We start from the raw sequence: 25089 nt of genomic DNA, 5'->3' as shown, positions 1-25089 counted from the left end.
TTTATTTATTTAACTAAATTAATCAATCCACCGGCTCTGCAACCTATCTTGAATACAATAATAATTATCATCGATACATAAATAATCATCTCTTAAACCACTCAATTCATTATACTTCAAATAATTAATTAAACATAAGAATAAAAAAATAAAATATATTGGGCGAAATTGTCGTTTAGTTATTAAAAATACCTCGTAACAGAATATTTTAGGACGATGATCAAATAATTATAGTTACCTGTAACCCTAGCTAAAATATAAATTGTAATAGTTGAAAAATGATAAACCTACTTTATATGCAACATATTATATAAGTTTGTTATCCGCTTAGTAAAAATTCGTTAGATTTTTAGTTCACTAACTGGATTACACAATGGACTGAAATAAACTTTTAAACGTTAAAAGGTATATGAATACATTCACAAAATTTGTAAATTCATTTGTTTGTTTCGACATCCAATAATAAAATCTATTATTTATCCTAAGAATTTGTTAATTCTTGTCTATACAGCTATTACAATAATTTTATTACCATTAGGATACGCATCTTAAATTGGATTAATTATAATTCACACAAATCTAACATATTTAAAGCAAACTAACTCCCATGAAATGCAGTACAAGATAAAACGAAACAGAAAATAAGAAACAAAGTATCTAGCTGTTCTGTGCAAAAAAAAGAAGATTGGCGCCAAACCTCCATACGCCATGTGCTGCCACAGATTAGTCATTTTATGTTACGATAATATTTTTGCGCACCGAAGCGTTCAACAATGTAAAAATAATTGATGAAACTTATTTGGTGACAGTATCGTAACAAATTAAAAATTAACGTTAAAAAAGAAAATATGAAATATGTTTTTTAATTATACAATATAATAATTACCAAGTTTAACATTGGTATGACATTGTTAAAAACTTAATTAGTGTTGAAAATCAAATACAGAGTTATGAAAATATATTACAGGATTTTATCATTCACAATATTAAATATAAATTAATATATTTAATATTGTCTTCTGTAAATATTTATTCGCAAATATCCTAACAAAACTGTTCATCAACTAAAATTAATATATTTTCAAAATTATTATTTGTGCTTTTCAATTTAACATTCAATATATCTTAACGTTCTTATTTAAATGGTTATCATTATAGTCCTTTTGATTTATTTGAAATGTAACTTTTTAGATACATTTCAAACAAAACAATCACTGCCTTTATAAAAAGGTACATTGTAAACAACATTTGAATGGAAAAACGAATTTACGATACTTCTTAATTTGGTTGTGTTTTACTTTATGTCTGCAATTATTTTTTTCTTTGGTTACGCAAGGTTGTTCGTACTAAATGTCAAATTTCTTATTAATGCGATTGTAATAATATTTCCGTACATTTTAGCAAACGCAGTTAGCGAGTAACTGCCATTTGAACTTAACAGATAACTATTTGATATTATGACTAAAGAGTGTCTTTCGTTTTATAGGTTTACCCTAATGACGTGAACAAGACTTTTAAACCAGTTTTAAATGTCCAAATATACTAAAAAAAAACTTGCAACGTTGTTTTATTTACTATAATTCCACAGAAACTAGCTCAAACCCCCTATAAAGCCAAAATTAATATTAACCTCTTTTTACTAATTATATTATAATAATAATAATAGCCTTTTATCGGACATGACAGCGTGTTCTTTATTTTTCGTACATTGTTTCCTTTTTCCACTTTTGCTTGTCCGTTTGCCAGGTGGCAAAGGCCTCCTCCAATCTACTCCATTCTGGCCTTTCTAAGGCCACTCTACCCCATGTCGTCGTCATTATATTATAACTATATATATTGTCAAATGTCAAAATATGTTAACTCTAATAACCAATATAATATGTAACCTTTTTTGTTGTTTATTTGTTGAAGTGGTTCTGTTTTATTCTTAACTTTAAAGAGACGAAAGCGCATAGCGTTGCTCTCTTGATAAATAAAATGGCGGTAAATATAGTAAATATTTTATACCAGGTCTAACCTAATGCATTACCTGATATTGGTTGAATTCCCTCTAACAATAGTTATGGCTCTGGTCGGTAATCCGGCAGCTAAATCCACTATAGCTCGAGAGAAGTCTTTGGGGAGCATCTCACCGACTCTAAATTCGTTTCCGATGGAGAAACATTGAACTGTACTTAGATACAAGAATAAAATAAATTTCCGTGTTGTCATGTTCAGAAATGAGTAATAAATGTCGATTAATGTTGCCCAATACATTGATATAAAGATTAAAAAAACATAGATACGCCTTTATAGTAAATTTTAAACCTCTTAAATATGAATTTAATAAAAACGGGCCAAAAAATTTGTTGTTGGTAATACCAAATTTAGTTACAAGAGCTGTAAAACCATTATCTCAGTATTAAGTTTGACAAACCTAAATGATGATGTTCTCGATTATCTTGAGATGAGATATTTTTTAAAAATGAATATGTATGTATATTAAATTAAAACTTTGAAAAAAGTATTTTATTTGACAGGGTCTCTACTACCGCGATATAATTTGGTAATATTATATTTTCTATATAATTCAACAAAAAGCCAATCAGATCAGCAATGTTCCTACATAATGTTAAAATAACTAAAAACATAACATAAATCTAATTTTACGACATATATCCTATCAATGACTTAAACCTTCTTGGTGTAGGAAAAAAATATTAATAATTTGAATAATCTTTGACGGAATAATATGACGTTTCTTAACATGGATTGGCAGTTGACGTTAAGTGGCTACTTTTCATCGAAATACTCGCCATGACCGATGGCTTAAAAGCTTTACCATGTTATATACTCCTGCAAAAGGGTTAAGTGACGTATACATCTTGTTATTACTATTAGCATTAACTTAACCTTTCAAGTGATACATGTTTAATGCTGGAGTGCGGGAGGTTGGCAGTTTTGTATTAGATGGAGACGGAAGATAATGGAAATGTGCTGATCACAATTTTAAAGTTAAAATTTGGTGTGCATTTAGTTGCTCAGTGCTTGATCGATGAATCGATAGTGTGTAGATTTTTTATAATCTGCTTTTAAAGGCAACGCACGTGAGCTCTCTAGCATTGAGAGAGTCCATGAGTGGCGACGACGTTATCAATTAACATCAGATGATCCTCCTGCCCGTTGTTCTATAAAAAACGTATTAAATATATAATTTTTTGTACTTATACTTCTTTTGGCGCGACGGAGAAAAGTGATGAGAAGTTTTAAAGTTTTACGATGCGCGCGCACACCAACACCTAAATTCGACATCGTAAAGTTAGGTCTAGGTGACATAGAAATCGATAACTATGTTCAAGTTGTATATTCTAGTATTTTTATATTTAGAACACGTGTTTCGTAACAATTCAATTAAACAGTGTGAATAAATAAATATTATTTTGGTGTTTTTAAATCAATTTGATATACGACGGTGATAGTACTTTTAATTACATATTAACATAAAATTCCATAAATGTACGGCAGGGGTTCAATGATTTTTGAGTTGAAAATGCAATATCCACTTAACCACTTATAAATTGCGGGTAATAATTTATTGTTGATTGTTATGTAAATCAACAAAACCTACTCGAAATGTACGGTGTGTAATACCCCTAAAGCACTACAGGGTGCTCCTAGTGAGTGCTGTCAGCGGCCGTCGGCGTAAATAATTTACTGCTCGATGTGAACTATCGTATTTAATAATGCCGGAATGTCGGACGCGCAATTATGTATAACTCTTGAAGGGTCATTAGGTATGCGTGTGTGCTGTGACACTTACCGACACCGATACTATTTATATAATAGCACCGTCTAGTTTTCGTTAATTTGAAAAAGGCCTGAAATCTGTCTGTGGAAATTTGTCACAGTTACACAAAATGCATACAAAATTTAAAATATTTTGGACCTACAATTTCTAACCTACGACCACATAAATGTGTTAGTTTTTTATTATTGTTGTATACGATTTCTAACTGAACAGCTGATACAATCAACACAAAATTGTTTGAGTTATAAAAAAATCTATTGTAAGGAATGTTAACCGCTTTGGTGGACGAAAAAATTTTGACCAATTTGTGTTCTACCGTCACATAAATTGCTGTATATAATTCATCGTAACATCTGAATACCTATGCTATTTCTTCTGTCTTCCCCAAAAATTTACAATTATCGGGAACCGATATCGGAACGTGAAAGAGTCCTCTTTAGATAGCTACGAGTTTCACTTGTAATACGAATTTGAATCTAAATTGTAGCAATTGTATCTGGTACTAGAGTGTCAAATACAAATAAATTTCATGTCATACAAACAAAATTCCGTTCACCACTTTTTGAACCCAACTGTCTCAAAATACGCAGTTTGTGACGAAAAGCAAAAAAATCCTTGATTTCATCTTTTAAATAGTATTACGGAATCACTTCAATCTGGAAACATACCTCCATGTCTATGTCCGGACTGGTGTCCATAGTTTTATATTGCTTATTTGTAGTTAAAACTATTGCACATATTTGTAGAGACTAGTTGCTATGTGTCTACGCGTTTATTAAACTGTCAGTTTACATAATGACAAATGGCAAACGCACATATATTTATAATCTTTGTACGATATATCTTCGAAGTAATAAACGTCACATTTCAATGGAACTTTGTGCAAGCTCTGACACTTCTTGAACGTCATTACAAGAGTTTCATCAAAAGAACTCGATTTTCTTAGAAAATTATCAGGTAACCCTTTGATGAAGATTGTATAAAGTATATTGAGTATCTTAGCAATTTAATAACTGAGGTATATTATTTTATTTGTCAGTTTTATATATGAATTGTAAACTTTACCACTACTGAATAATAAAATATAAGATATCTATAGCAATAACATATTTACTAGTTTGAATAGTAGGTTGGGTAAATATAAGGTTAAAGTCTAATTCGCATTCTTAATCATAATTACCTCTTGAGCACTAAGGAAATATGTCAAACCTCAAAAAGAAAAACAATGTTTTGACATTTCTTGAAACCACAATGTATATTTATTTAACATAGACAATTTAAAGTCTACTATTTCAACTAAACTAACTAAACTTAAATAAAGCATTTTTCAAATCAAAGAGCTAAAAATAATTAACACGTCATGAACCTTTGCTATACAAGAAGTAAATAAGACTGCTTTGTCAATTACAAAACTCATTAAGTCTTTTTTATTCAAACGAAAATTCTATACGCCAATTAAAAAGAGGAAGAATTTGTATGTATGTTTGTAATGAAATGGCTCAAAGTGTTAAATGTTTCATAAATTGGTATGTTAGCTAAAAGGGTTAAGTAAAGCGGCAACCAATGTTGTATGTATAGAACAGGGGGCAAACGGGTTAAGTATTAAGCCCATGGACACTCTCAACGCCAGAGAGCTTGCGAGTTTATTATATATCTATCACGCGCATATGAAGAAGATAATTGTGTTAATAATTGAACAGATTATCAACTCATGTCGATTATATTACTTAGTACTCAGGTGAGGAAGCTACTAAACCCATTTTCCATTACCTGTTGTACCGTAGATTCCCAGGCGGTCGCGGTGCGAGAAATTCAAGACCGCGCTCCCAGAGGCGTCGCTTCACGATAGAAGATTCAAGACATTTATGGTATAAGTTACGGGAATATAAACTTGATTTTTTCTTTGTTTGTATCGCATTTATATTTCATATGTATGAACTAGGGTCTTTCCCGGCTTTGGATGTGGGCATTTCGTCATCATCTACAGCCTTTTTTCAATTATTTCTTGATGTAGGCATCCTCCATCTTCTATTACGCATTGTACTTACCTATATGCATCAATTGAGAGCCAAACTCCTTGACGATGTAATTAGTCCCGGCCACAACTACAATAAAGTCGGCATTTAGTTTAAAAATATTGAGGACTGGATTTATTAATAGTAATAGTTATAATTCAGTGAATTTTCCTATAAATATTTGATGGTTTTTGATCTTTATTCCACACTAGTGATGCAAAAATCCTCTTAATATAACTACCGGTATAAATATTAAATTGTGTTAGTTTAAAAGTTAGTTAAATAAATGTTTTTTTGGTTTAGTTAAGTAAAATTTCAATTTAAACTTTAGTCTGAAAAATTGAATTGAAATTTTAAGATTTTATAAGTAGACGATATTTGTTTAATGTAAATCGTTCCCGTAGCTACGTTGTGGCTTATACAAATCCAATAGTTGATTTTGTGGCAATTTTGTATCAATACGCTATCTCCTGTATCATAACACATCAGTTAGGCACTCTACAGAAATATAGCCTCTATATGTGAAAGTATAAAGCTTATAACCACATGCACTATTGTTTATGCATTACATGTAATAAATATTGTAACATGAGAATATGTAGACAGGTGACAGTCTCAAGCTGTGAAGGTTCCTTTCTCCGGTATCGTAAACCATCTTACCGAATCGTAGGTAATCTGTTACACGATATAAAATGCATTATTAATTTGATTAGGGAACATGTGTAATGAGTAATTAAGAACGTAAAACAAATGACGAAAGGATGGCACTTGTCTTTTGTTTGTGATATCAGTCAACTAGATGTAGACGCCTCGTTCAAATCAAGTCGAATCATTTATTCCAATTAGACTACTAATATGGCACTTTTGAACGTTAAATGAAATATAAAGATGATTAAATTCCAGTACTACGTTTTATACTTATTGTAATTAATGTAAAACAAAATCTATTCATTTTTAAACAAAGTAGAAAAATTAATTATTTATTAAAGCGGTCGTTACAAAAAGTTCAACGAACATTATCTAAACAAAACTGTTATTAAAGTATCATGTAAAATATAAAGCACTAAATAAACAAAGGGGAATATTAAAAAATCCTATATAAACTTTGCAAGGAATCCTTCGGCGACGCCCGAGGCGACCACAGCGAACTGTGTCCACGGTGACAGTGAACTTCGTGAACAAAATAATGGATATGATATTGCTTGGAAATGAATATTTTTAATACAATCGACCTTTAAGTAGGGTCTCATATTGCTGTTATTTATTTAATTACCGTGTCCATAAGGTAGCGAAATACAAATGTATGCAATTATTTAGGTAAATTTTAATTAGTGAACTGTCTATTTTTTTATTTCCGCGTGAATGAATATTGTTTGGCTAATCGCAATTTTATTTTAATAATAATTGTACGTCGTCGTAACTTTGTTATAAGTGATTTTGTTAAATACAATAAAAATACTTTAAAACGAACAAAGTTTTTTAAATTTAACGAAGAATTTTCAAGACATTTTAAATATATAATGTCTTTGAAGCGAGTTGTACACATTTAAAAAAAACAATATATATAAAAGTTATATGTTACATTATGTTAACTTCGAATGCAAATAGATTTGTAAATAAAACCTACTGCATACAAAACGAAAAATGAAATAATTTATCAAACTTTATCCATGGTTTTGTAAGCTGTGTAATAATAGAAATGTTGTCATTAGAAGTACTCAGAATAATAACTACCTCAACTCGAAACACTTAGCAGCTTTTTATCAACTATTCAAACATTAACTATTGTACTTTGGAGCAATTTCACAGTCTGTTTAACAAGAAAGGCTCATAGACTGGGAAATTAAATCGGTGGAATTCTGATTTTATGTGATGAATGTTACAAGAGCCTCGATAGAGTGAGGAAATGAAGCATTGAAGGTATATAAGGTATATAGCCGAAAGTTTTTAAATTCGTTTTAATTTTTTGTTTGACAGAAATATAATAAAAAAAGAAAACCAAAACTGTTTAATAATAGATGCAAAAAAGATGCCAAGAAGTAGGTACTTGAAATAACCAACAGGTATCTATAAAAATATAGTTCCTAAGACACACATTTATCTATTTATTTATTGTATTAATAATCTTAAATCTCATTGATGTGGTGGAAACACAAACTGGACACAGCTTTTCTGTCCACCAGGACGTCGAACGTATTTAAATAATTAACTTATTTACATACTAAGGCCATTAAACCTTTAAAAAGGCACGTAAAACGTCATTTGCATTATTAATACATTTTTACCGAATTATAATACGCCTAAATTGAATCGCGTGTAAATAAAACGTGATTTCATCAGCTGTTAGACAATGTTAATAAGATTCATTATCCGCTGTATAACTGGATCATTAAATGAATGGCTGCCTCATTAGTGGTTAAGGGTTAACATTATGTAATGGATATTGTGCTGATTGTCTTTTGAGTGGGTTTTATTAGGTGCTTAGTGTAAAATTTTATGTTAAAATACGCAACGTTTACAATGTTACAGTGCTTAAATCACTATTCAATTTGTCCCTTTTAGAATAACGCGTTTTGGACAATACTCACCGATATATGAGCATTCCTATAAACGAGCAAAGATGCGCTTCTTACACTTTGAAAGAAATTTTCCGGTTTACTTTTAATCTCTTTGTGTTTTTATTTTACATTTTTAACATTTTAACATCGTACAGAAACTATTATTATTTTGGCAAAACGGCTGATCATAGTCTTGAAAGATCTATATTAAAACCGGTTCACGGCAGTTTAATAAAACGGACCGCAAAAGTTATTTCGCAGTCACTACGTAAACACGACTTCTGAAACTCAAGAGTCTTGTGTAATCTAAGCTTACGACTGACCAGGCATCAGAAGATAAACCAGTCCTTATATGGAAATTGGATTCGTGCAACAAACCTTCAAACATCTTGGTTAACGTAAATAGACAAAAAAGTTTTTTTTAAATTCGATATATGGAATTGATTTGTTTTACTTCAGATATGTAGGGATGCTCTGCCTTACAAACAATTTGTATGACTCAAAATTTGGCGATATTACGCACTTGTCTTGGGAACAATTTGACATATTTTCTGTTGAGGTTCATAAGTGTACTTGGTTACCTATATCAAGAAAGGTATTTTATGATTGAGTTTAATTACACATACCCGTAAAATATGTGTATTTATTACTAAAGAAATTAGTAAAATTGTATTTCAATACCAACTCTTTTGTGTACGAATCCTTATTTTAAAATACGATAAATGCTTGTTAATAATCTGACTCGGTCGAGAGTCAATTAGTTATAGTTACTTTGAAAATGTTTAAAAGTGCATTTTGAACCGCAAGGGCCGGGAAATTTTATTAACCAATAGACCGACTCGAAGCGCAACTTCACGATTTTCAATTCGCATATTTTATTCGTGAGCTTTCAACTATTTTCCTTCGTTTTTTAATGTCACAAGGTCAATACTAAATTGGAGTGAACTTCATGCTTCAATGTTTTTTTTTAAATAGAAGCCTTTTTAGACACAAGCCTTTTATCTCTAGATTGTCTCGCGAATACGTATCTAATATTAAAAAGAAGACAGATTTGTTTTTAGTATATACGTTTTTGTTATGAATAAACTCAACTTTTTTTATTCTTTCACTATTAGAAAGTTATCTGAGTATTAGTAGCGGCACGAAACTCTAGCGCTGACCGTTATTGCGCAGAAGTAAAAAATAAGGTACCTGAAGGCTAGCGGAATGAAGAGCGTCGATTGGCTCTCCAGTCGCATTCCGCCCCCCCCCCCTAGGACACATGTGCAGCAATCCCCTCCACGTATCGTCCAGCGCTAGACTTACGGGCCTATAACAATAAAGAATATAAAGAGGCCGATTTTGGAAGTCGAACGGTGTTCAAACGCACGACTTCATGATTGTGAAGTATGTCTAGGTAAGGTACTGTAACTAGGTGCATACTGCAACCAAGATAGTTTAGTTATGGCATATATTTTACTTCTAAAAGAATAAACTGGTATATTCGTAATTCGCCGGTGCAGCGGGACCCGCAAACAATCGCACACGTAGAACGCGTCGTGAAATGTGCTTAATTTTTTACATAAACATCAAATTTGTATTGTACAAAGGCTGCGGGCCCGCAAACCTTTCGGGCGCAGGTAAAAACCGCTTCGTAAGTCTTTAGCCTAAGATCGATTCATAATCCTGGTACACAGTTGCACACGCTACTAGTGAAGCCTAGTGAACATAGTATTTTTATGGGTATCTTGTAAAAACTTGTGGTTGCTTCTCGCCATATTTAATATTATTACTGAAGGATGATAAAAATGCATTGCGGGAAGTTTAACAATTTGATAGATTCGATTCTATTATTATTATTTAAAAAAGAATGGTGAGCTTCATCTGTGGTTCGGCTTGACGATGTTTACATTCGAAATTGTAGAGCACTGTTAAAGTTTTACATAGAACAAATTATTCTAATTATCGTTTATGTTATGTATAATCCAAATTTAATTCAAACATATCAAATCCAACTTAAACATTCAGGAAATCATTTAAAGGGAAGTGGTTTAAGCACTTACCGATGCGTGTAACGACACGGATCGAAGGTGGCGATCTCATTTTCTAAAAGCTTTCGTCGATAGAACCCGTTATTTAGTTGTGAAACGATATTTTGTCCCGCTCACCGCCATTTATTTATTGAATTTTCTGCATTCTACGTTCACTGTTACATTACTTGGGCCATATTTTACGTGACGGCAAATCCTTCAATACGTTTGAAGAGTAATGTATTATTTTTATTTATTTTGAACTCGTAATATTAAAGTAAAAATAATTATTATAAATTCAACGGGCAGCCTTAATGCTAACAAGCGATCTTTTCCAGGCAACCGATGTATGGAAAAAAGAAATACTAATTGAAGTGCAAGAAGTGCAAAAATTAATCAACAAAAATAAAATTACAATTAAAACCGAACAATTATACGATTACCAAACAGTTTAAAATAAAAATAAAATATGTACGATACAGATAATATAAAAATACAATTCAAAACAAATAACATAATACATAAAAATATATCTAATAACTAACCTTAAAATTTAATTATTAAAAAATATTATTAAAAGGAGTCCCTTTAGGCAAGGTTCCGAAGATACTGGCAGCGTTCCCCCTTTGAATAGCTAGACTAATTCTTTGTTATATTATATTAACTCTAAAGATAACAGCTTTTATCCAATAATATCCAAACAAAAATCTCAAGACAAACAATCGGCGAAAATAGAGGACACCGTGAGTCATTTCTGCAAAACCCCTTCATCTTTTAGTCGATATCAACTCCGGGTAAATAAATCCAGATAATATAACTTTTTCTACACCTGTGATATTTTTTAACATTCGACACTCTTTGTTTTTAGTCATCGTGACCACGCACGCTGTAAAGAACGCAAAATGTTGGAAAAAATTTAAATTTCTGTAAAATAATTATAAGTGTAATAATACATAGTTTTATTCCGTTAAAAAACTGTTTTATTTAAATATGTTAAAGGTAAAAGACAATAGTATATTCACTCTAACAACTAAAATTACTTATAATTATAATTAAGCATCAATATAATAAATGACACATGATGTTGTTAATTTTGATACTAAAATCAGTTTTAATTTGTACTCACTAATTGGTATAGATCTGCGTTATATAAATTATTTATTATAAGGGTGCCTACAAGGTTAGTTAACGAGCTTATAACAGTGTGGTTTGCGTGTTGTTCCCACGAGAATGTAAGTGCGTGCTCCTATTTCACCATGCCTCCTGCTAATAGAGGACTAATAATTTTAATTTATTTTATTGTTATTAAATAACTTTTTATGTTCTATCTACTATTTTAGTTCCAGATGACAAGATGTCTTGGCGATGAAACAATTGCGGGGTGTTTATTGCCAGTTCTTCTCTTCCGTTCAACTTAAACTCTCCGCCACTCTTTTTAATCGCCATGTTTTTTTTTTAATTTTATAAATGAAACAATTATAATGCTTATTACAGAATAAGCTACGCGTTTAAAATAAAAAGTTTCAATAAATCTATTCTAAATAAATGCTGTACAACAATTGCTAAACTCGTAACAAGAGCTCGTATGAAAGTAATTTACATTTCCGAGACATTCAACACAAAAGCCTGTTAGGAACAAGTAGTTTGCGCAAGTTCGCAGGAAACGGTGACAGTGGGGCTACCTACACTTCCGCTTACAGATTTCATAATTATGGTCTTAGATTTATCTTGAGAAAATTCACTTTAAACTTGGGTGGAACTTTTGTGAACGCTCCAGTCGAAATTTTACCTTTTGTTTGAAACTAAGCATTCATTTAATTTAGGTTAATGGTCAGAAACCAGTTGCGCTACTGCGCTACAGCTATTTTAGGTCTGGACCTCAAATTTATATATTTCGTGTTTATTTGTCAATATGAGGCAAGTAGGTGATCAGCCTCCTGTGCCTGACTACGCACATAGAAAGTCCATTTGTGCACAGTCGAGTATCGAACCTACGTAATTTTTTTTTTCAATTTTAATCAAAGGCCGTTATATTCTAATGAAAAAGTATAAGTGAGTGTGTTTAAGTGATCTAATACACATCCAATGCTGCTCGTCTAGAAGCTACAGCGTGGGAATCTTATCCCTGAGTTCGTAGGTTCAATCTCTAGCTGTGCCCAAATGGATATTCTATGTGCGTATTTAACATTTGCTGGAACATTTAAGCTAAAATCGTGACGAAACCGGCTTAGGCCCAATAACGTCGACGGCGTGTGTCACACAGAGGAGGCTCACCTACTTGCATAATATAAGATAAATTGCATATAAAACAAATGATTACGAAATAGATTCAGTTGTTTAAGACACGACCCTAAAAGAGTTGCAGCACCATTGTTTTATTTGATGGATACTATGGCTGAAGAGTTTGATGATCCCACTAAACATCATTAAAATGTAGTTCGAAGAAGTATACCCAGGTATGGTACAAAAAATGTCTATGAAGGAAATCATTGGACACTAAAAACCATGGGGCACAGATATAATTAATGTATACCTAATAATAAAATATCGTTCAGCATTTATATTTTCCAAGGCAAGGCGTAAACTAGGGCTGTTTGTATAGGACGGGGGAGTAATAACAAATTGCCGGATATCGCCTAGTTATCGCTGAGATTATAACGTTCAAGACTTGAATACTGAGACTGTTATCGCGTTATTTTACGAGTGTAAAATTCATAAGACGTTTTATTTATTTTACGGATACGTTGATTATAATAATTTCTACGTAGTGTTTTGAAGAAGCGAACATTTGCTAGCAAAAAATCAACAAACTGTGCATTTACTCAAAATACATTTTGGTGAAAAATTATTAAAATAGAATCTTGATAATAAAACATTTTTATGAAACAGAAGGCAAACAAGCAGATTACACTAAAAGTTAAGTTATCGCTGCCCATGGACACTTGCGGTACCAGGTTTGCATGTGTGTTGCAGGTCTGGAGGCGGAACACTCCACGGATACATAAGCAGATCTTTCATCTTATATTACGTTATATTATATTTATTTTAGTGATGCCCTGGTTTGGATAGACAAATGCTGTTAATTCATAACTTAAAAAAAAAATAATCATTACAAGAAGCTCCAGTTGCTTTTATTCAGATAGAACCCCAACATAGTAGTCCATATCCAGCAGCATGCCTCATAGGAGGAGTTTCATATCTTCCTTTGCCTAAAAAGGTACTTTATTTGTAAATACTTAGGTCTGTGGCATTCTCAGACCCAGTTGACAACTAATCCTCATGATATGGATGAGTCGGAGCCTGGTTGGAGGGCCGAGCATCATCTATTGGTTGGCTTGGCTAGTAGCGATCTATGCCCTGTGCCGATTAGGCCGTCCCGGGATACCCACGTCATTATAAATTATTTTATTTATTTCTTATATTGGATTTTAAGACGTAAAGTAGTTGAGTAATAAAACAGTCGTAAACGTTTATCTGAAAAGACTCTGACTCTGTTGTAGCTAAACGTTGACATTAAAATGAAAATTACTTAGAAAACAGAAATTAAAGTCGTGTTCTTTGAACCCTAATTGCAACGTGAACTAAACGCGCTCTTTTAATATACCCCGAAGAGGTTCTATAAGATTAATACGATTTTGACAATTGACTCTTTGCAAACGCTGTCTTTTAAGTTTCTTTGACATATTTTGGAATTGTATTACGTATCTATGTAAACTCATATGTTATAAGCATTATTTTTGTGCACGCCCACCGCACTGGACGTCGTTGACTTCGGGCCATACATTAGTTCTATTTTATGTTACTTGATTCTTTTGGTGGCCCTCTTGATGCGGCTGTAATTAAAATAAATAAAAGTAATCGTCAATCATAGATATTTGTGTATGATTAAGTGTTCGTTTAACATGTATTAGATATGATACGAAAGTTTCTGACGGATTATTCACAATAGTTTCTACTTTCATTTAGTTAATATATTTTATTGTAATAGTATCTTGGATTTAATTAACAAATGTCTTTGATGGTAACATATAAGCGAAGTTATTTAATGAACGACATTATTTGTACTTTTAATTTTACTTTAAATAGTCTTAATACTTGCATAAACCAAAGATAATTGTATGTGTTTTTTCTTAATTGTTTTTTAAATAGAATTGGGAAACAAAGAAGCCTACGAGCCGACCAGTCATAGCGGTCCATGGACATCCAATTATGTGGGTGCGATGGTCTTTGAGGAGATGAGGAGACTCTTTCTTTAAATAATTGGAGGTCGTATTGCGCAGAGACGATCCCCACCGGCAGTCGATTCCACAGTTTGCTAGCTCACAAAAGAAAAAAGTCTTGTGAAGCGGAGCGTTGAAGACATCCAGCCATCAAGGTGATACCGAGGAAATATTGAATAATAAATAGTTATGTAATCAAAATGCTAGCGACTTGATTTAATATCGATCTTCAATTAACTGTCTAGAGATTCAATTCAACTACGATTTAAAAACTTTACTTTGACATATAGATAAATGTAGATAGTTAACAGTTTATAAGTATCAATTTAAAATATACAACTTTGTTATTAATTTGCACGCAGAGAATAGCTGAAGAAGGCTTCAGTTATTGTTTGACATTTTGAGTGTTAATTACGACTGTCACTAATTGGTGACACACCGCCCTCTATCGTCAATTATTGTCTATTATGGGGGAAAATATTCTTTAGAATTTTCGCAACCAATTATAATATTCAAAGTTCCGCACAATTGGGATTAGGGAAATATGATAGTGTATAGGTTAAAATCGAGGTAGACCTATTTGTTTGAATTCAGGGTTCAGAACAGTGGCTAGTTACTATTATGTACAAGATTTAGTTACATATTTTTTTTTTGTCTAGGTCGGATAGAGCCTGTAGCATTCGCAACTGTATAAAATAGTGATGTGCAAATAAAAATCATTGTGATTAAACACTAATAACATTTTCTCACATCATATTCAAGTTCAAGTGGTGTCACACAAAGCCATCGTAAATAGCCGTGCCTGTTTCTAAGAATATATATGCTACAGGGTATTTCACCGGAAAATTATTCCGATAATCGGTTCCTAGGTATTTTAGTTTTCAATTATAAATGTGGTAACCACAAATACCACATTTATAATTGAAAACTATACCAACGAACGGCAGAAGGCTCTTTCTCTTCAGTTGGTAGCTCATCTAAGAGCATCGCGGTCAGCAAAGAATCAACTGGATCGGACTGTTTTGTTCCACCGGTTTTTGTCCAGCACCTCTTTGATAACAGTGTTTCAATTCATCAGCCACATTACGTGGCCGTCAAGTCACTTGGAGAAATACGATCAGTTTCTCCAAGTTCCTTGTATTCCCAAAATATGATATAATTCGTATATAAAGTACTTATAATTAAATATCTCATTAAGTTTAACAAATGAAAAGCATATTATTTAAGTATTGCGAGAGAATTATTTGCTATTTAACACTAATTAGTGAGCAATAACTTTCTCCGTTCAATTATCTTTTGAACAAAGTTTTAAAACGTTTAAAGTCTATGCGCTCAATATTGACTTAAAGTTGTACAATCAAAAGTTAGCGAAGTCACTTCAATATAAATAAGAGAAAATTGGTTGTACGGACCAAATTCACCCGTTTGAATGAAATTTGATTCTTTACTAGGTTCAAGTAACTGGAGTTCATCTGTTTAATATTTTTTATGGATACTGTTTGAGACGTAATTGAATTAGTTAAACATTAGGTAATTAAGGTGTAATATTATAAAAAAATCAGTGGCGCTACAGCCTCATTAGGTCTTGGCCTCAGATTTCTGAATCTGTTTCATGATCATTTTTTTAAATCTAATAGGCAAGTAGGTGATCAGTCAGATCAAGATCCAGTGCCTGATACACGTCGTCGACTTTTTGGGTCTAAGCCATCCTCACGATGTTTTCCTTCGCCGTTCGAGCAAATGTTAGTATTATAAGTAAATCAAATAAAAATATACATATATTTTAGGCCTTATCGCTTATGAACGATCTAGGCAACCAATATTGATAATTTTCAAAGATTTGGCGAAAAAATAAATAAAACGCGTCACAAACAATATTATTAAAATTTATAATTAGATGTTAGAATCATACAAACATCTGCATCTAAATAAAAAATATTTTTCGATCGAACTAATCTCCCTCAATCACAATTATTCGTAATATTTCTTAATTTAAGAAGGAAAACACGTTAAATATTGTTATTCGCCCTAAAGATGTTCAGCCTTATTATTAAATGTGAACTTAAGAACAGTATTAGTTGCTATGGTAATCATGGGCGCCAACACGTTTTACATATAAAATATTTCTTATGAACCGTACAGTAATCATCTACATTTTAACAAGAAGCATCACCCGAGAATAATCCTGGCGAGAAGGACATCCCTCATCATCAGTGTGAAAACAAGACCATCACCTCCAAGTGAAAATATCGCAGTACTCCTGTAAAATTGTTGCCAGTAATCCAAATATACAAAGAGTTCTAAGACATTCTTAACAACTCAAAATCAGAAGATGTTGAGGTGTGAATTTATTAATCGCTATGTGTTTTGTTTTATAAGATGCTTGTAAGACACTACAAATATTACGGGTAATCAAATGGCATAGAAGTAATCATCAGTCAATCATTAATACCCACTAGTGATAACAAAATAGAACATCAAGGTTAAATTAATTTCTGAATTCTGCTGATTTCGAATTTGGATGTATAAGGGATAACATAAATATTGTAACGTTTTTAAAATCTATACAATATTTAAGTTTATTAATTACTATGGCTAATACTAGGCTGATCATACTCGGGCGCCGTCAACTTCTTTTGGGTCTAAGGCATTCCGGTTTTCTTACGTTTTTCTTCACCGTTGAAGTGAATGTTAAATACATATAGAAAAAAGTCCATTGGTGCTGCTGCTAGGGATTGGAGCTCAGAGATGAACTGTACGATGAAGCCACTAGGCCAACACTGTTCAACTATCATCTCCCTTATCTTGTAATATATGACTTGAGACAAATGCTATTTACGTTTACATCAAATACAAAATGTCATTTCATATGCTACTCTCTACGTAATATGTAAATACAAAACGACTTATAGACGAAATTATTGCGGTAACAGCGAAGACTCAGTTTTATAGTCCTTTTTACAGCCATACCAAATGTTAAAGCCCCGACATTTCGATTACAAAGTTTGCATTATACTATGTAAAATCAGTTTAGTGGATGATAAAAATTATTCGTATATTCTTTGAATTAAGTCTTTATGTATTTATATCTAAAATATTATAAATTTAAAATTTTCAAAAGTCTTTTTAATTCTAATTTAGATTCCGTCACAAATTCTGATAATTTCAATGCTAAATTTTCATCAAGTACTTCAATATATAAAGGCACATGAGGTTCATCGTCTGATAGATAATGAAATCCAAAGCCCAGGCCATAAGATAATATATCAAAACATCCTCTTCTTTTGCGGAACATATCATCAAAGTCAAAGTTAAATATCATTTATTCATATAGGTAACACAAACATTAAATGCTTCTAATTATATTTATTGCCAGTTCTCAAATCAAGGCCGTAGAACGAAAGAAAAGAACTGGCAATAAATTCTTAATATATATATAAATACTCTTTTTAATCGCCAAATTTTTTTTACATCAATTTTTGTAATACGCCAACCTTACTAATAATTGCCTCACCATAAACAAGTGTAACACGTAAATAATTCAAAAAACACAAAATCACCAAACGCTTATCTTTACATTGGTTTAAAAGGAGTATATTATCTTTACATTGATCTCTTAAGGGTTAAATAATAAGTTTATTAGGTTCAATTTGCGGAATTAGCAAGATAAATGTATTAGAATTACGTTCTCTGCTATTGCGCGCGCCGACCGGAGTTTACTATGATAGGTCTTCAGTAAGGATTTTAACGTGTAGACGAGGACACGTCTGCCTCTGTTTGTCGCGAATTACGACTGTTGTGTTGTGTAGTGTAGTGAACTAGTGCTAGTGTTGACCGGTAAGGCCCTTAAAATTATTAGCAAAGTGATTATTAATTTTCGGTATGGATTTAATTTAATTATTAATAATTTGTTTATCGTCTTTATTTCCGGCATGTTGATACGATAATTATTCATGATGCGATTTGGTGATATCATCAAGAATTAATATTATAATTTTTCTAATGGTCTCTCTTTGTAATGGTCTGTAGAAAGCGGATGTTGATTTAATAGGGACTGAATACTTTAGTGAACTATATCAATCGAAAAACGACAAATGGGAGATTAGTCATAATTTATAATGATTTATTTTGAGAAATTCATTCGTCATTTCTTTTGTTTTACTATGTTGGTTATTTGTATAAATATTACACCTGATACATAAATGTCATATAATAGATTTAGCCTCTATTCTGAAATAAAAGTTTCTAATTTACGATCGCTATCGTTATTTTAATTTGTTTTCAGACTGGACTAGGAGTTCAGAACGATATTAATCCTTATTTTAAATGAGTTGTTAAATAATCAGTTATCTTTAAAAAGTTTTTCCGATTATTCGTTTATAAGTTAAAGATATAGATTATTAATCTAGGCCATATTAGAAATCTAATAATGAATAAAAATATATATACACCAATTACTTTACAAGCTTGCCAATCATTGACACACTCATACATTGTATAAGATAAATAAAATACTAGATTTAATGTGATAAGTGCTCATAGGCAAGCAAGAAGTATAAACTCAAATCATTTATTTCAATTAATATGAAAGTCTATGCCTATCAAATAATATTCCTAAAATGGCACTTTTGAACGTAAAATAAAATATAAAGATGATTCAAGTTGCCCCTTCCAGAAGGTAGTTCTTGTGGCAAAGAATCGGCAAGAAACCCTTACACTCAATTCTTTTAAATAAGAGTTTACAATATTATATTGTCGTACTTATGTTGTTCAAAAATAAATCTGAATTCAGCAGCACATAAACTTCTAATTATGTTAGACACAATTTGAAGAAATAAAATTAAAGTCGCAGTTTGTAAAGCGTTTTTTTTTTAATTATTCCTCAAGCAACTAAGAAAAAAGTAACTTAATTACACTAATTCTTCCCATGTAAGCGTTATTAAACACGAGCCACGATACACTGAAATAAAAAGAAATATCACTTTATTTATTTTTAAAAATTTGAGATAGAAAATGGAATGTACTTTATTATTTTTGTTTTTTAATTTGAAATTTTCTCAACTTAATTAAAATTAATTGTGCTAATATTGACTTGGACCTGGCGAAGGTTTTCATGATAGCCTTGTCCTTTTTAAATAAAATATTACGCCGTAAAATCATTGGGGCAATAATATTTTTCCTGGTATTTGCAATGTAAAATTTGTCTTCACAGTTAATATAAAACATAATATAGATATATCAAACAGTGGTATTTGCCGTCTGCATACGTTTCATAACGTAATGTGCTATATAAAGCCCTTTATAAGTAAAAAAAAACATTGCGTTATGTAATTACAAAATTTTTAATTACAAAGTGCTTCTATAAACCTTTTATATTATATGTTACTTTAGACAAAGCCTAAAGCCTAAAATATTTATCAAAAACTTAAAAAAGTGTTTTTCTTTAAATGTGTAAGTTATGTTAATAAAAGAAAATACTATTTATAAAACTACATTAACTTGAGTTGAAGGTAAATTAATAAATTCTTCATCTCACAATCTCCCGTGAACTTCGTTTTGCCTTAATATGATTTTCTTAGATAGCCTACCTTTTTAGTAACTACATAGAGACTGTTTGGTTTTCTATAATAAAAACCTCGCTGCTAAAAACCAATTTTTTTATATTTTTTATGATTTTCTCGCTCCAATTCCTGAGAGTTCAAAGATTTAAAAAAAAACACTGAAATTGGTCCAAGCGTCTTAAATTTTTCTATTCATTTTATTTACTATAATTGCCTGCAAATATTTTACATAAATTATATTCACATTTGCGATTGGCCAATTTAAACGTTCAGATAAGTATTTTTTGACAACATATATCTACGTTATGGTAAAAACATTATTTTCTTTCAACTAACAAACTTTATTTGTCTACATTTATATGCTTTACTTCAAGTACCTTATTTAGATTAAACATATAAAAACATACTTAAAATTTCATAAACATAGATTGAATCAAAGTATAAAGTTAAGTAAATAGATTAAAATATCTCTGATATGGTGGTATTGTTATTTTTACCATGACTCATTAATACATTTTCATCGCAACACCTTTTTGAAGAACCAGTTGATGGTTGAGACTTTAATATTAATACGACTTAATGCGTTTCAGTAAATTAACATACCGTGCCCATCACAAACTGTATCAATGTTAGTCGCGTTAACCTTGACACTGGCGACTGAATTCTGAATTGCCTGCATAGTTGGCTAACTATACAGCCTCCTGGACCTATTATATCTTAAACCATTGAGTGTTTCTTGATCACCAAAATACAATCAAAGTGTAACTGATTTTACATTAAAAGTTATGTACTTACATATAAACTTATAAAGTTTGTTTGTGTATTGTTTTAAATTTACGCAATAAAACAAAATACTGAAACATTATATTGTTCGAAAAATAATTTTTGAACAATATACATCTGATTTGTACAACAATAAATTTAATTAAAGTTTCGTAGCAGCGTTCTACGAAAATGGTCGCTACGAAATGCGTAGACGTTGCTTTGTTTAAGCAGTTTTCATTAGAGTTGTTCCCACTAAGCCCGCTTCCTTGTTTTAAACATTGTGCTATTCAGAATTGTATGCATTTTCTACTAAAATCATATATAATTGTTATGGAATTCTATAGAATTTTCGTATTAATATTTTAAATAAATTATAATAAAACTGTAGAAATAAGGATTTAGAGCTTAATTTATTAATAATATAATCTGTTTATATTTTTAATATGCTGCCTTCCGCTTAATTAACAGCATACTTGGTGTGGGTAAAGGGTTCGAAGCCCGCCAAAGCTTAAGAACGATAAATGAAGCAGACTGAAGATGAATCAAACTACTGCAATAGCGAATATAATTGTTAAACACACATCACATACAATCTTGTTTTAATTATTTTACTTGTACGTATATATCAGAAAATAGGTTTAAAATAATTTCATCCTTATTTTGCGACATGTCAAATGGTAACGTTTAATTCACCAACCTCTGATCGCGCCTTCGAAACCCGGTTGAAACGTATCAGGACTTATTACTACACTTACTACAAGCACTGCCAACATTAGGTAAATCTATGTTAAGATTTTGATGAATCTTGGTAAGTTGTGTTGAAATTTTTTAACAAAGTACCTACTTGCTTGATAAACAAACATGTTTGGAAACCTAAATGTTATCCAGGTCAGTAGTAATAGAAGTATGAACTCAATTCCGCACTTATGTGCATTTAGTCCATAGCGCGTAAAGAATAATAATTGTAAAACTGGTAACCAATATTTTGTTCGGTTGAAAAAACTGCGATATCACCACAGCTTAACAGAATTATAATTAAAATCATCACAACAGACCGGATATTCATAAATAACCCGTTAACTCGCTTTTGAATAATTTTATACAAGCAAATATTTCGTAAATAAACAATAGCGAAAATGTATTTAATTGACGTTAAAACGTGAGAAATGGCTGCAAAGAGAATTATAGCTGGATATAAATATCTCACTGCCAAAGGTTTATGTAAATTAAGATAGGCTTACGTAAGCTTTAGCGGAAATATTTTTTGGATCGCGATCTAGATTAATTGTTTTTGATATAACATCGGGAAAAAATAATAAAAAACTAACATATAATTGTATTATGTAAACATTAGTATATACTTATTAATAATTATAAATAATTTCATTTACAATCCAGTATATAGTATTTTTTAATTTTCTTAACCTACAAAGTAATAATAGAAATAATTAAAATAATTAAAATGAAAATAAAAAAAAGTTTGGTCTTGCAATCCTTGAGCCAGGAACAATAATTGAATAACAAAACTTCTAGAAGTGCAATAGTGGATTCAACGTGCGACTGGGGTCGTAGGTTTGATTCGGTTCTGTCTATGTAAGCATATGACCCCTTAGACCCTAAAAGTTGACGGCATGTGTCAGGTACAGAAGGTTGATAACTATAGTTGCCTATTAGAACAGATATAGAAATCTAAAGTTGTAACGTCATTGGTAAAAAAAAAACGAACAATTTAGTTTGTTTTTTTTTTTAATTTTTCGTATTTAGTTGTATATAAATATTCAATTTTGATACTACATTGTAACTTTATACATTCCGCGTGTCTTGTGCACACTGAATATTAGTGATTGTGAGATGAATATATTTAGTTGCACACTGACTGAGACAAGAATTGCATTTTCTTTTATATAGAACAGGATTCAAACGGGTAGAAAGCCGTTAAAATATTTAAAATTTGTTATAAAAGGTTTCATGTTTTCTTGTTTTGTTTATACAATATTTTTAGTTAAATTTTTATAAAAACTAGTTACTTTAAAAATATAAAATAATAAACATAATTAATTAATATTTGGTTTGGGCTACTTCTGTGTTAGGCAGTTGTTAATTTCATACATAGAAAATCCACTTTCACAGCCTGATTTCGAAGATGATAACAGACTTGGAATTATACACAAGCCTTACAGCTCATTTATATGATACTAGCGGATCCGACAGACATTGTCCTGTCTACACGTCTTTAATATCAAAATTTCAATTTTTAATATGCCATTTTGATGAAAATTATTATTCAAATGTTATGACAATATCTAACGATCCAGCACATGGAACACAATGATAACAAAACTTTTTTTAAATTTCGGGACAGACTAAAATTAAAATTCGAATATTATTTAAAATTTGACACTGCGATGGTAGCGCCGTCTGTCGGATCCAATGTAAAACATTCCAAAATCAACAACAACTAATAAATTGAAAATTAATTAAAAAAACATTGTCCAGCGGACAAAATTGTGAATCTAAACCATTCCCAGATCCCCTTGAACACACACAAAAAATTTCGTCTAAATCGGTCCAGTCGTTTAGGAGGAGTTCAGTCACATACACACGCACACAAGAAATATATATATTAAGATAACAGGCGATATATAAAAGTAATAATACAAAGTTCTTGGCTCCATAAAGTTATCAACGTGGGTACACCTGTATGCGTGATTGATATGTCCTTAACGAAAGGACCTGTAAACACAGCGATTAATCATCCTACATCACCTGCCCTAAGCAAATAAACCCTCGTTCAAACAGACACTGGGCGACACTGTTATGATGTGCCTGGACAAATTTTATAAGTGCCTGTCATGCGTAATGTATCTTATTTGGGTCCGTTTTATTCATATTATTATGGGATTTGACAATACTTGGGAGATTATTGTGTAAATGATCTCGAAGGTGTCAGTTTTAACAAAGAGAACAATTAATAAACATTTTTGTTTTAATTTTCCAGCTAATGATATTTTGTGTCGTGTAAAAATATGCTTTGATGGAATAAAACCAGTAAGCCGTTTAATTTTTTTATAGAACTGGGGTCATCATGTTTAGTGATATCGCCCCGCCCATAGACATTCACGTTACCAGGGGCAAGTGCGTCGCCGGCCTTTTAAGAATTCATATTAGTAGTAGAAATACGAAATAGAAGGCGCATAGCTATATAAAACTATCCACAAATATTTAATTTTTATTCATATGTCTTTGGTTAACTTTTAAGTTTATTGCGTATACGTCGAAATGATACAGGTTGAACTTCATATTCCGTTTGAATATTTATTTTTATTATTATTTTTTTTTTTTATAAAACTTAGTTGCAGGTAATTCGAATTAAACGTACTTTTTCAGCGAAAAAGGCAACAAAATATGTTTATTAATATAACAATGAGTCATGAGGACCTTCCATTTTTAAATTTGTTTAAAACAAAATAAATTACCCTTTATTGATTGGACGTTGACTACGAAGCAACAGAATAATTTGAGATTTCACATGCATGGCTTAAATATCTCACCTTTATGAAATATGACCAAAAAAAACAAAATAATATTTTAATCCTTCCATGTATGGATATGGCAATAGATATGGAACTATTCCCAAATTAAGTAAACAAAAGCCAGCGTATACAATTACCTATATATTTTATAGCCTGCACTTGCGATAAGCGAACGGATATAACAATGGGAGGCAAACCACTCCAAATTAATGAAACATCTATGTACCGGAGATAAATCTTCAAGATACCATAAGGGCTGTACTCAATAACTAATATTAAAGATAAAGATAAGGATGCGTGTGTTTTATCAGCTATCTACCCTATTGTTCTGAAGATTTGTACTGCCGGTTTATACCGAGCGAAATGCTCTATATTATTGAGCATGGAACCTAATAAAAGACGGTAAGGAATTTGGCTGAATATCTTTCTTCTCACTACGTTGTGTAAATTAAAATTTATAACATATTATCAAAACGATTAACGAAGATTAAACACTCAATTAATAATAATGTTTGTCTGAATCGGGTGTCATGAAAGTAAAAATCATATATTTAATACAGCTGTTTCTGACTGGATTTTCATGGGTTTTTATGTATTTAAATTTTAATAGGGTTTTTTTTATGGTTAAAATTATACTTTTT

The 25089-nt window shown here is 31.2% G+C and overlaps 1 protein-coding gene across 1 annotated transcript in view; it reads left to right on the top strand.

The window, feature by feature from the left end:
* Positions 1-18328: 18328 nt before the first annotated feature.
* Positions 18329-25089, top strand: part of LOC111003218 — a 220476-nt gene continuing 213715 nt past the window's right edge. Inside the window, exon 1 of the mRNA XM_022273619.2 lies at positions 18329-18426. The gene's annotated coding sequence lies outside the window, so the exon portion shown is untranslated. The remainder of the gene's footprint in view (positions 18427-25089) is intronic.

This window comes from Pieris rapae, chromosome 16, assembly GCF_905147795.1.
Source record: "Pieris rapae chromosome 16, ilPieRapa1.1, whole genome shotgun sequence".
Classification (NCBI taxonomy): Eukaryota; Metazoa; Arthropoda; class Insecta; order Lepidoptera; family Pieridae; genus Pieris; species Pieris rapae.
Note: the sequence above shows the minus strand (reverse complement) of the source record. Positions and strands in the feature narration are given on the sequence as shown.